Raw genomic sequence first — 13,351 nt, forward strand, 5'->3', positions numbered from 1 at the left:
AACAAAGCTTCGAAAGTATCGACAACTATTTTCGACATATAAAAGCACTAATTAGCGCTAACTTCTTACGAACCAATCACCCAAACTGAGCAGCTGAATTCGGGTATACCACCCAGAAACTGGGTACCAAAAACAGAAGTACAAAAAACTATGCATCCTGGGGAAATCCGATTTCATTTTCATTAATTTATTTAGTTTACATCTAAACAGATAACACTGAATCATCAATTTGACGCCACAATACACGGTTCGAGGCTGCATCTCTCCATCCTCGAATGCGCTCCACGCTCGTCAAGTCGTTTTGCCCACCTCGCTTGCTGCGCTCCACGCCGTTTCGTACCTGTTGGATCGGAAGCGAACACCATCTTTGAAGGGTTGCTGTCCGGGATTCTTGCAACATGCCCTGCCCATCGTACCCTCCCGGCTTTAGCTACCTTCTGGATACTGGATTCGCCATAGAGCTCACACCGCCAAAGATGGTCCTAAGCACCCGTCTCTCGAATACTCCGAGTGCTTGCAAGTCCTCCTCGAGCATTGTCCATGTTTCATGTCCGTAGAGCAGCGGTTCTCAACCTGGGGTACATGTACCCCTGGGGGTACCTTTGCTGTTCCCAGGGGGTACCTCGGACAAAAGTGCGTAATGGCGGATGTATTACAATTTAAAAAATCTTTTTTGACAAAGTTTTGATAATTGTGAATCTTTATTTTTTTTAAATTGTGTTTTTTTTTTTAATTTACCACAGCCAACACGTATATGAAGGGCTGTGACACAAAGATCAAATAAACAAAACTTCGGCGACTAAAACCTGGATTCTATTCTAATCTGAAGGTTTGAAAGCCTCCATTTTATAGGCATGAAAGCTTTTTCCGAAAAGCTCAGAAGCCTCTTGAAAGGAGGCTTCCGAGCCTCTTGAAAGGAGGCTTCCGAGCCTCTTGAAAGGAGGCTTCCGAGCCTCTTGAAAGGAGGCTTCCGAGCCTCTTGAAAGGAGGCTTCCGAACCTCTTGAAAGGAGGCTTCCGAGCCTCTTGAAAGGAGGCTTCCGAGCCTCTTGAAAGGAGGCTTCCGAGCCTCTTGAAAGGAGGCTTCCGAGCCTCTTGAAAGGAGGCTTCCGAGTCTCTTGAAAGGAGGCTTCCGAGCCTCTTGAAAGGAGGCTTCCGAGCCTCTTGAAAGGAGGCTTCCGAGCCTCTTGAAAGGAGGCTTCCGAGCCTCTTGAAAGGAGGCTTCCGAGCCTCTTGAAAGGAGGCTTCCTGACATGGAGAACAAACGCTCGGTAAGATCTGCACCTCCGGAGAGGAGCAAACTCCCCCTTTCCTGTCAGCATACGACCGTAGTTCCCACCGGGGTTGGTTACCCGATCTTCCCTAAGGCTGCTCGTATCCCGGCCAGCACCACGGGGAGGTGGGGATAGGAATTGCTGGGTAAGAGACTAAGGACCACGAGGTGGGGTCTATTTTATTCCTTCAGGTACGCGAAGTACCAATGGTACACTTTACCCAGCATTTGCCGTGCCGCAAGTATGTTACAACTACGTCCAAAACTAGTCGCGGATGCAGCTTTATAACGTATTCAAAACATGCGATATAGTTATTATGAGTGAGTTATTTCAACAAAGTTCTAATCGTTTTAGTAGCTCCAGAATGTAGAAAAAGATAAAAAAAAAATTGAAACGTTTGCAATCAGTAACCAATTAGCCACGAAGTGCAGAGAAGGATAAGTTTTTAAACAAGCGTTAAGATTTGGAATATGCTATCAATGCTACCTGGCATTTGCCAACGGAGGACGGTTAAAACGGTCTCACTCTGTTAAATAGAATACGGTTGCGGTGGCCATAGATCCATAGCAGTTGGCGATTTCTGAGTTGACAAGACGGTGATTGAAATCGATCATTCTTCAAGATGTAGCTACAGTCGATGTTGCACGTTATGACGTCGAAAACATCGTTTGAAGCATCACTCGACGGTCAACTAATGGTTACAAGTCAACCGAAACACAACGGTTTTAGTATGGAGGAAGATTGGCTGGATCGTTATATGGTAAACGGCGCAAGGCTTAGTTGATGAAGCGTTTCTGTATTCTCTCGAGTTTCGATGCGGTCGACGTGAACGGAATGATACGGATCCTAGAGTTGTACTCTATACTCGAGTATGATACGAATTAGTGCACAATACAGCGATTTGAGAACATGGACAATGGACAGCGTTTGCCTTAGCGAAGGTAACTGAGACATGTTCAGTGAAACGAAGCTTGCTGTCGAGAACGATTCCAAGGTCTTTGATCGAAGTAACTCTCTGAAGCGCTGTGTGACTCAGATAATTGTCGTAGGTTACAGAAGATGAATTTTATGGCTTTGCATTTCGCCGGGTTGATCTGCATACCATTCATATTACACCAGTTTGAAACATATTCAATATTTTCAGTTTGCAAAGCACAGCAGTCTACAAGTGATTTTATGGCACGGTAAATTTTCAGATCGTCCGCATAAAGCAGTTTTCCGGAGTCCAGGTTATTACACAGGTCATTAACAAAAAGAATAAAAATGTGGGGAGCTGGATGACTGCCTTACTCCAGAGGGAATGTCATAGGCATCGGACTTGGCGCCATGTACTTTGACGAGAGCCTTGTCGGATTTCAACCTACGAGTGATCCAGGTAGGTAAGCTCAGTCGGTCAAGTTTTTCAATCGATAGTGCATAAGGCACCTTGTCGAACGCTTTTGAAAAGTCGAAATTAATAGCATTGACCTGGCTACGGACCTCCAATTCGCTTAGAACCGTGTGCGTGAACACCATAAGGTTGGATGTCGTCGAGCGTTTTTTCATGAGCCCATGTCGATGTTCGGAATTTATGGACTGTGCTCCTGGGTAAAACACGCCATGCAAAAGACTTTCAAAAATTTTAGCAAAATATTTTAAGATGGTTATCAGACACTATGTATGTTGACGGATTTATAGACGGGAATGATTGAAGTAAGCTTCCAAACATCCGGGAAAGCGCAGCCGCTTATAGATCGATTGAAAATTGAAGTAACGGGTAATGTCAGTGACGAACCACATTGACACATTGTTTGATGAAGGTGGGCGGTAAGTAATCGGGTTCCGGTCCTTTTGATGCGAGTTGAGGGCTTCAACAATATCCGCATTGCTGGGAGACATTCAATGTAGCTTTTATCCAATGGAGCAGGATTGTCGTCATGTACTGAGCGGAAGAAGCTGGCAAACAAATTTGCTGTTGAAACAGGTGAGCGGGAGGAAAGCGTGCGATAGGTGACGTCAACAGGGATATTGTCCGTTTTTTTAAGTTGACCCAGAACGATGAAGGATGATTTTTTAAATTTGCTTGAAGACTTTCCAAATACTCACGGAATCAACAATGCTGCATTCGGGTGTACTCATCTTCAGCAAACCGCAGATTTGTCGCGTTCACTTGAGTCCTATTTTGGAAGAACTTCTTCCTGCATTTCCGTAAACGGTTGCGCAGATGCCGGAGCTATGGCGTCCACCAGGGTTTAGATGGTCGGCAGATTTAGACCGGCACGTTTTCGCAGATGATCTGTTCGATGGTGCGATAGAACGCGTTAACAGAATAATTGATTGAGTCATGATTCATAACCTGATTACAGTCCAGGGCAGCAATCCGTGCATTGACGATTTGGTAATCACATCTGTTGAAGTGGTAGTCGAAGTCGATGATAGATGTAGGTACAGTTCTTTCATTGCGAGAACGGAAGTCGACGATCAAAGCGAATGGCTTATGATGAGGGTAAATTTTTAGGAGAATAGATGGAGACTCGATGAAATCAGTGATACAGGGATCACTTACGAACACCAAGTCAAGAAGTTCGCGTTCAGAAGATCGTTGATCTGATGCAATCCAGAGGATAACAAGGACTCAGATAGGGCAAGCTTCTGTTCAGTTGACGCGTTGATAGGCAGGTATCCGTTAACTTCATCATCGGAATGCCAGACTAGAATTGGTAGATTATAATCTCCGAGACAAACGATAACGTCACAGGGATCGGCTTGATTCAGTATCTGGCTAACAGAATCGAATGTAGATGCAGCTTACATAAAGCGAGAATTGAGGCAGAATAATGCGGACGATGGCTTGTTCTAGGCAATCGCAATCGACGAGGTTTACCGAAATACACTGCAGTTTCGATTTGACAGCTATTAGTACGCCGCCGCCTCTACGGAGATTACTTGTAGAAGCATTACGATCGCATCGGTAAATAGCATAATTACTGGCCAATTCAGAGGAAGCGACGTCGCGTCACAATGGAGTCATATTTCTGTTAGAACAACTATGTCAAGATCGCAATCGAGAAACGACAGACGCAGAGTATTCATTTTCGTTCTCAAACCACGAACGTTCTGTTCAACTCGGTTCCGATGGGGGCAATGCAACCGAGGTTGAAGTGTCTGAGACAATCGCAGGGAACAGAAGGACTTGAATCGAATTCGTGATGGCTGTTATTGCTGGATCTGTTCTAATGTTGATCAAGGATGTCGAGGAACTCCAAGACTGTTCGATGTACCAGGGTCGATTCTCTTACTCGACTTCCAAAAATGTCGGACACTGGAGCTAGTTTCAACAAACTCCCGAAACTCCATTTCCGGAGGCCAAACTGAAGGGTCCAGCGCTTTTGATTTCCATTCTTGATTGACTCCAATCTTGAAGCAGATGGACGATAAAGTCGATAAAAGAAAGCAGGAAGAAGAGAAAGGATGAAGGAAAAAGGAAAAATGAGAAAGTCGGAAGAAGGAAGAAAGAAGGAAGGAGATGGAAGTAGAGGTGTGCGCCGCCGCGCCACGCCGCCGCCGCCGCCGGCATTTTATGGCACGCTACCGCCGCCGACAATTTTGCATCGGCGCGCCGCCGTTTAAAATTTGTCACGCCGCTGATCTATGATTTTCCACGCCGATTCAAATTTGAAGAAGGTCGCAGAATTTCCCGATAGATATCCCCAAGTAATCACGTTGAAACTATACTGAATTTTTTATAAAAATACCAATGATTTCCTTGAAAATATTAAGAAAAACTTCGAGTGCAAATTCTGAAGGATTACCTTTTTTAACTTGATTACCGTGTTAAAGGATTTCCTTTAAAATCGGAAGATATCTAAATGAAATGGATTTTTTGAACAGAGAGGGTCGTTTGACAGAAAGCCAAATGTTGTTGGGTCAAATATGGCATTTCACCGAACAAATCATTTACCTGAAGCCCAAATACCCGAGCAGCACACATGTGGTATACTGGTTTCTGATACCTAATATGTTACTAAATTCGGTTTCATATAAGTTGTTGGAACCAAATCGGTCCAAACTGTGCTGCAAGGGTAGGCTAAAGCAGGTTAGGCCGAGCAGTTCCTTTGGCTGAAAAAATCCTTTGACCGAATAGCTCAATTGGGCGAAATGGTCGTTTGGCCATTTGGCCGAAATGGACATCCGGCCTAAAGTGTCTGTGAGTGTTTTGCAGAAAGGTCATTTTCGGTCCAAATGGCTTTTTTTTTGCAAAACGACCAAATGGTATCTTCGGCTAAATGATCTATTCGGCAAAACAACATTTTCAGTCAAACGACAATTTCAGTCTACACACTTAATTTTTTTTTACCGGGATCTCAGCAATTTGATGAACTTTTACCGAGATTCACACAGCCGAGCCCCAGCAAACGCGTTTTTTGCCGAGATTTCTGTCAAAATTGCTGAAAATCAGCAAACAATTTGCTGAAAGCGAATTGTGTAAAGGGGTTGCTAGGGCAAACAAGCTCGACCGAATATCCCGTTCAATTCCACCAAACGAAATTTGGCTTACCGTGTTATTCGGCCAAGTGGCATTCGAACAAATGGCCTTTCGCCGAATGACTTAAGACCAAACGACAGGAAGGGTAATTTGGGCGAAAGGTGTTTGGCCGAATAAATCATTAGACCCATATGGCCGAAAATGTCATTTAGCCGAAATGGATATATGGCCGAAAATATCGTTTGCTCATTTGGCCGAAAACGTCGTTTGGCCAAATAGGAGGCTGACCATACGTACCGTATTTAACGGGACAGTCCCGTTTTTTAGACCTTATTGGGCTGTCCCGTCATAATTTAAAAAAATCCTCAATTTGTCCCATTTTTTCATTGATTCTGCCAAAAAGCTCTAAAATGGAATTAAAATTTGGCCAATTTCATTAGTGGATTGAACGAAACCTGTAACTCGGTAGGTAAGTATATCCTGAAAATCAGGTTACGCTTCAACTTCAATAAAACGAAGCGCAGGGACAGACATTCTAATTTCCAGATCAAGTTCATTTTTTGATTTTTTTTTAAATCTTGCAAAGAAGGTTGATTCTATTTTTTTTTAAATCTGCTTCACCACATATTTTTCAATCGTTAGATTATTTCGAAACATTAAGAATCATTCAAAGTTTTTCTTCTTTCTGAATAATTCAGAATATTTCGAATTCATCCACTATAAAAAACGACGGTATTAAAAAATAATAATTTACAAATCAGCTTCAGGGCAGAGTTTAGAGTTTAGGGCAGTTTCAAACCGAGTGAAAATTTGGTCGGACCTCGGTCCTCACGTACTTTAAGGCTAGTTAACAGTTCAGGAGCATCCATACGTGTGGACCTTTTTGGAAGCACATGTATGTGGTCGGGCTTCAGCCAAACCGCACCAAGCGACTTTTTGACTGACTTTTGATATTTTGTTCGCAATAGGAAAACGGAAAATATTGTATGTCAAATCATGCGTACATTTATTGTATCCTCAGTTATGGTGTTGTACGATGTCCGATGTGATTTGTGCTTAATTGAATCGAAAACTTTGGCGAAAAAACTGAGAATTTTTTATTGGCGCTTGGTGTGATTTGGCAGAACCCCGACCATGTGGGAGAAGCGAGGCTACTTTTAGCGTCATTTAAATCAATTTCGAAAAAAGGACTGTGAATTGATTAGATTTGATATTTATTCACATGCGCCATGAATATGGGAAATAATTAAAATTACTTCTTATTAATGTTCTTTCCTTGTTGAGATTCTTGTTATTTTTATCCGCAGATGTTCCCTCACTTATATTCATGGAAAAGGGTTTTGGCATGAGAAATCAATAATCCCACCCTTTTTGACATTTTTTAAATTGTTTTTTTTTTATCTCTCTAATGCTCAAACCGGCTTGAAAGGCTGGTTTACAATGCGGAAAACGTGTTACGGGATTTAATTCGCCATGTATTTTCAAAGAGGCGGGATTTACGGGATTTTAGCTACGAAAACGCAACACCTTCTTGATGCATGGGGATCAACTCCCATGACACGTTTTCCGAACTGTAAACCAACTTTCAGGGAGGATACTTTTACTATTTTTTGTTATTTTCAATAGTTTAAAATTGGAAAAGTTTTTTATAATGGCAATTAATAAAATCCTTAGATCTTAATGCATGTTTAATAGTGGATTAAAACAAAATTTCAAAATTCCAGATTTTTTTAAAATATTGAAAAATGCATAATTTGACGTCCAACGACCTTTGACTGCGGTGTCCCATGCTCTTTGCCATTTAAGCAACGAAGCTGCTCTCTTGACACGTCGCACTTGCACCGAGTCCCTTTCGTTGTAGCACTCCACATCCTCCTCTAAGAGTATGTCGATCGGCATCATTCCAGCTATAACGCACACCGCCTCATATGATATGGTGCGATATGCGCTCGCGACACGTAAACACATCAGCCGGTGTACTCTGATCAATTTCTTTACATTGTACTTGGCTTTTAGTGCTACGGCCCATGCCGGCACGCCATAACGGATGATAGACAATGCTACGCCAGCTATCAGCCTACGCACTTGACTATGCACCGCCGATCTGTTGGACATCATTCGTGAAAAAGATTTTATCGCCAATGAAGCCCGCTGACATGCATAATCGACGTGGCTCGTAAAATTGAGCTTATCATCGATCATCACGCCCAGATGCTTGAGAGACCTCACGGAGTTAACTGTGCAGGTCTCTACTCTTATCCTCGCCTGTTGCAGCCCATGACGGTTATGCACTACCACGACTTCCGTCTTGTGATGTGCAAGGGACAACCGCCTTGAGTTGAGCCATTCCTCCACTCTGCCAATCGCGTATGAAGCCTTCAGTTCGACTTCGTCGAAAGTGTCACCTGCTACTTCTAGCATTACGTCATCCGCGAAGCCTTCTATCTTAACTCCGGCCGGGAGACTTAAGCGCAATACTCCGTCGTACATAATATTTCACAGAACCGGTCCGAGGATCGATCCCTGTGGAACACCCGCGGACACTACGATCGACTTTTGACCAGCATCAGTGTCGTATAACAGCACCCTATTCTGAAAATAGCTTTTCAGTATCCTGCACAGGTAATCCGGAACTTTCAATCGGTGCAGGGAGTCAGCAATTGCTGCCCAGCTAGCATTGTTAAACGCGTTTTTACATCAAGTGTAATCAACGCGCAGTACCTAATACCTCTTCTGTTTAAACCTCTCGCTATCTTGGCCGTATCCGTTACCGCTCGAATTGCTTCGATGGTAGAACGGCCCTTACGGAAGCCATACTGGTTGCTAGATAAGCCACCAGCACACTCTGTATAAGCCGACAATCTATTCAGAATGACCCTCTCTAGCAGCTTTCCAGCTGTGTCGAGTAGGCAAATTGGTCTGTATGCCGAAGGATCCCCCGGCTGTTTGCCAGGCTTCGGTAACAGCACCAATTTCTGCCGTTTCCATCGATCTGGGAAGTTTCCTTCGTCCATGCATCTCTGGAGGCAGCTCCTGAACATATCTGGATTGGCAAGAATGGCGTGTTTAAGGGCCAGGTTTGGAATACCATCCGGGCCTGGCGCCTTATTGAGCTTAAGTTTTCTTGCGGCTACGATAAGCTCTTCGTTAGTCACTAGCGGTATCACGTCAACTGACTCGTACGGAGTAGCGGGCCAGTTCGATGATTCATGCCTCGGAAACAACCCGTCGACTATTTTGGCCAACATCCCCGGAGATTTCTCAGGTGGCGTGGTATTGGTCCTAGCCATCACCATCCTGTATGCATCTCCCCATGGATTGTCGTTTGCCATCCTGCACAGCCGCTCGAAGCAGGCTCTCTTACTACATTTGATCTCGTAGTTCAGAGCTCTGCTCGCTGTCTGGAACACCCTGCGTCTCTCGACCTTATCAGCGTCTGTTCTGGCACGTCGCAGCCTTCTCTTTGCTCGAAGACAGGTTCTACGAAGGTCTGCAATTGTGTCAGTCCACCAGTACACAGGTTGCCGGTTTCCGGGAGGTTTGGTCCTCCTAGGCATCGTCACATCGCATGCACGGGTTAGTACATCGATTAACTCGTCGCCACTTAATCCCGTTGTTCGCGTCTCCCATCGTAGTGATTCCTCCAAGAGTTCTGGGTTGAACTGCGAGGTGCGCCATCCTAGATCGGCTTTGCCCATCCGCCTTGTGGTTGCTACGGGGGTATACCGGATCATAAAACGAATTTCCTGATGATCGATGGAGGTATGCCCCTCATGAACCTCCCATTCTGGATCCACCGTCCATCCCGCGCTGCAGAAGGTCACATCGATGCATGAATCACCGTTCGGTCCCCTGAACGTTGGCACTTGGCCTTCATTCAGCAGGACTACGTTCAATACCGCTAGTGACTCTAGCAGGGTATGACCTCTGGCGTTTGTGGACCGGGATCCCCAGTCCACTGCCCACGCATTGAAGTCGCCTGCTACAACTAACGGTTTTAAGCCAGTTAGTTTTGCTGCAAGAATATCTACTACCCTAGTAAACTGCACTATACTCCACCTGGGAGGACAGTAGCAGCTACAAAAGTAAACACCGTTTACCTTTGCTATAACGAAACCCTCATCATCAGGTGATGATACTATCTCCTGGATGGGATATCGCCCGCAAGTCCAGATGGCCACCATCTGAGACTTATCCGCAATCAACTACCGTTACCGGCAGGGATGCGGTATGGATCGGACAGCAAAGCTACATCAGCTTTACACTCAGTAACCGACTGTTGTAGCAGCAATTGAGCCGCCTTGCAGTGGTTCAGATTCAGCTGTGTTACCTGCGTGTCTGGATCCTTCTAGAGGCCGGACAAGCCTGGACACCGGTGAGGTGTCTGTTGTCTGTACCCGGGGGACAGATCAGACACCTTGGTGCAGCCTGACAGGTGCGAGCTTGGTGGCCTTCAGCTCCACACCTACGGCATAGCTTACTGCGATCAGGTCCTTTACAGTCATAAGACTTATGACCGTTGCCAAGACACCTGAAACAGGTCTGAAGCGGTTGGCTTATACTTAGCGGACATACCGACCAACCCACTTTCAGTTTAGCCTTAGCCATTACCTTTTTGGCCTCAGCCTGAGGTACTTGGAATGAGGCAACCTGCATTCCCGCGAAGCTTTTGCGTAACCGAACCGTAGATTCCTGGATCTCGACATTACACTGATCTCTCAGTGCGTCGACCAGGTCTCTAGCCTCGGTTACTTCATCCAGGCCCTTGCACTGGATGTTCGAAACTGGACATAGGGCTCTTACTTGAACCCCATCGCCCAGGACTTCCTCCGTCAACTTTTTGTACTCAGTACTCTTCTGAGCAGCATCCCGCTTCAAGACGAGAATCATCTCGCCTCTCCGCGTCCTTCGGATGCAGTTGACATCCTCTCCTAGGCCAGCGAGTTTGTCATTAACTCTCATGGCCTTCAAGACTTCGGCGTAGCTCTTGTCGTCAGTACTGACGATAATCGCCTCGCCTCTGTCTTTACGCTTACCACTGACATTGGAAGGCGCACCCGTTTCCTTCTGGGCTCTACCCTTCTTAACAGTGGCGCGTATCGCTCCGCCTGCCGCTTTCTCTGCGGCCTACTGCCGTTGCCTTCTCGCCTTCTTGGGATTCACGACCTCCCTCCACGGTAGATCTTCCTCCCGGCGAGCTTCAGTGGTCCTCGATGGTGGAGGCACTGGGTTCACCGGCTTGGAATGGCCATCCTTCTGCTCGACCTTCTTCCTTTTCTCTGGCTTCGGGGCTGCGGACTTCTCGACAGCTGCTTTCAGGTTCGCCTCCTGCGTAACCTTACTCAGCTTCGGGGTCGCCCCTGTTACAGCCATCCTTTTGCGGAGTTCCTCGACCTGGCTCTCCGCCAGTCGTTTGCCCTCGGACTGGAGCCGAATTTTCGATTCTGCCTCCTCTTTGTCCTTATCCGCCTACTTCCGCTCCTTGACAAGTTTGCGGAGCTCTCTCTCCGCACTCTTGCTGGCCTCTAGTAGGGACCTCCACTCCGATTTGGCCTCAACTACTAGGGCACAGAGTGCCTGCACAGCAAGTTTCAGATCCTTGCTGTACTTAACCCGGTTGTCTAGGAACGACATAATCACGTCGGATATCTCCGTGACTACCTCCATCGTGTGGCCACCTCGTTCTTCGTGGTTCGCCATCACAGATTTGATGACGCGGGTCAGGGTGGGGCCGTCCATCTTTACTTCAACCGGCACCTCCTCAGACCCTCCACGGGCTTCTCCATCGCCTTCCCCCGGCGATCTTTGGGGAGACCTTTCAAGGCCGCTACGTCTGGTGAAAGGGTTCTCCTTACCACCATTCGCCTCACCTGCATCCCTCGACGTTTTGTGTTTTGTGTTGATAGAATTCATCGCTGTTGGGTCCCCCTTGCGGCTGCTGTCGAATCCTGCTGGTGTAGTCGCCTTCGCGATCCCATGGTTATCTATACATACCTTGCGGCATGCAGGGAGGCCATGCGAGGGTTGACACTTTCGTATTCAGAGCCAGATCAGCGCTAGTCAGGGAAAAGCATCTGAGCCTACTCCCACTCAGCAGCCAGCTGAGCGACAGGATTGTACCGCGTGCTACAAGGCCCGCCACGGTTTTAGGGGACGGAAGACAGCCTGGCCATTAGCCCATTCGCCGTTTCAGGTCGGTGTCACCCGGCCTTACTAAGAGAATAGAATAACCAGACTACCAGCCCTCGCGTTCACAATATCTCAATATCCAAAAACAAGACCAATAACATGCAACCAGTATACCATAATCAGGATCTTACTGGGATCAATCCTGATGTGCCAATGGCACTCCCTGGGCTTGTGCTTTTGAAGCGGCACACAGTCGCTTTGATAGAGTCTGCTTACGGGCACTTGTGGTTTTTTGGGAGGGATTTTAGCAGAGCCCACTGCTAAATCCCACCACGCCCTAGGCAGTTCTCCCTGACTCACAGACAGCTGGGGAGGGGTCGTCAAGCCCTTGGACATGGTCCCTGCTGCCCCCTGCTGGCCAAATGTGATTGAATGAAAGTGAGTGAGTGAGTGAGTGAGAGTAAGTGAGTGCACGGATAAAAAATGCGGTAGCATCAACCCGATTGTGCTTCAAATGAACAATATTTTTGCATTGATTTATGAATAACAATATTAATTGTTGATACAACCACAAATAGGGTTGAATGAACCATACGCGATAGTTCAATATTTTTGTTTCAACTATGCTTTCCAGCAATCACTGTCAAATAATGCATCAGAAAACAACAATATTCATGTTTGTTTTTACTTTCGAGGATGCTGCGTATTCGGCCAAATTACATGACACCATTCTATACAAAGGAAGTTTAAACTGAGACGAATTTTGTTTAAAGTGCAAATTAATCGCTTGGCGACGGCAGAAGATTGCCGTCCATTGTCATTGTCACGTGTCATTTGACATAATGTCATTTGAATGACATTTTGCCTCCCACGCCTCAGATTACATATTTACAGCAATGTCTTGTTAGACAAAGTTGTAGGCACATTTAAGCGCTATAAGTTCGTCATACCTCAGGAATTATGGCTACCTTCAGAAAAAAGTTCTGGGAAAATTGTACAACCGAATGCAAATGACATTTTACAACACTGGTTCTGATAGAAAAGTATTGAAGTCATTCTCGTTATTTAGTGACCACCCGTTAACTCCTTGGGTTTTAGTCAAAACGAATAGAAATTTTAAAACCATCACATAGAGCAAAAAGGGCGCTGGAACTTCATAACAGGCTTTTTCATAGGTATTTAACCAAATGACCTTCAAACTTTCCTGGCTGTTCCTGGGTGGACGTTAGACAGAATAACAGCGATTTCAACAATTTTTGTTCTCTCATATGGCCCTCTGCTAATCTTCAGTTTCTATTCATTTCACACTACCGCTCGCTTGCGAAAAAAGCCAATACATTAATTTCAATAACAGATGAAGATCATTTATTCATACCAAATTCTGGCAACCAATTGCTTTTTATATAGGATAAACATTATCTGTAGCATTAACTTCTGGGAGTCTTAAAATATACCGTCTATAAGGATGTTTTACGATTGCTCAT

At 45.6% G+C, this 13,351-nt stretch overlaps 1 protein-coding gene across 3 annotated transcripts in view; it reads left to right on the top strand.

The window, feature by feature from the left end:
* LOC134224344 (leucine-rich repeat neuronal protein 2-like) overlaps positions 1-13,351 on the top strand; it is a 474,531-nt gene that overhangs the window by 196,804 nt on the left and 264,376 nt on the right. The gene's annotated exons all lie outside the window — the stretch shown is intronic.

Source organism: Armigeres subalbatus, chromosome 3 (genome assembly GCF_024139115.2).
Source record: "Armigeres subalbatus isolate Guangzhou_Male chromosome 3, GZ_Asu_2, whole genome shotgun sequence".
Classification (NCBI taxonomy): domain Eukaryota; kingdom Metazoa; phylum Arthropoda; class Insecta; order Diptera; family Culicidae; genus Armigeres; species Armigeres subalbatus.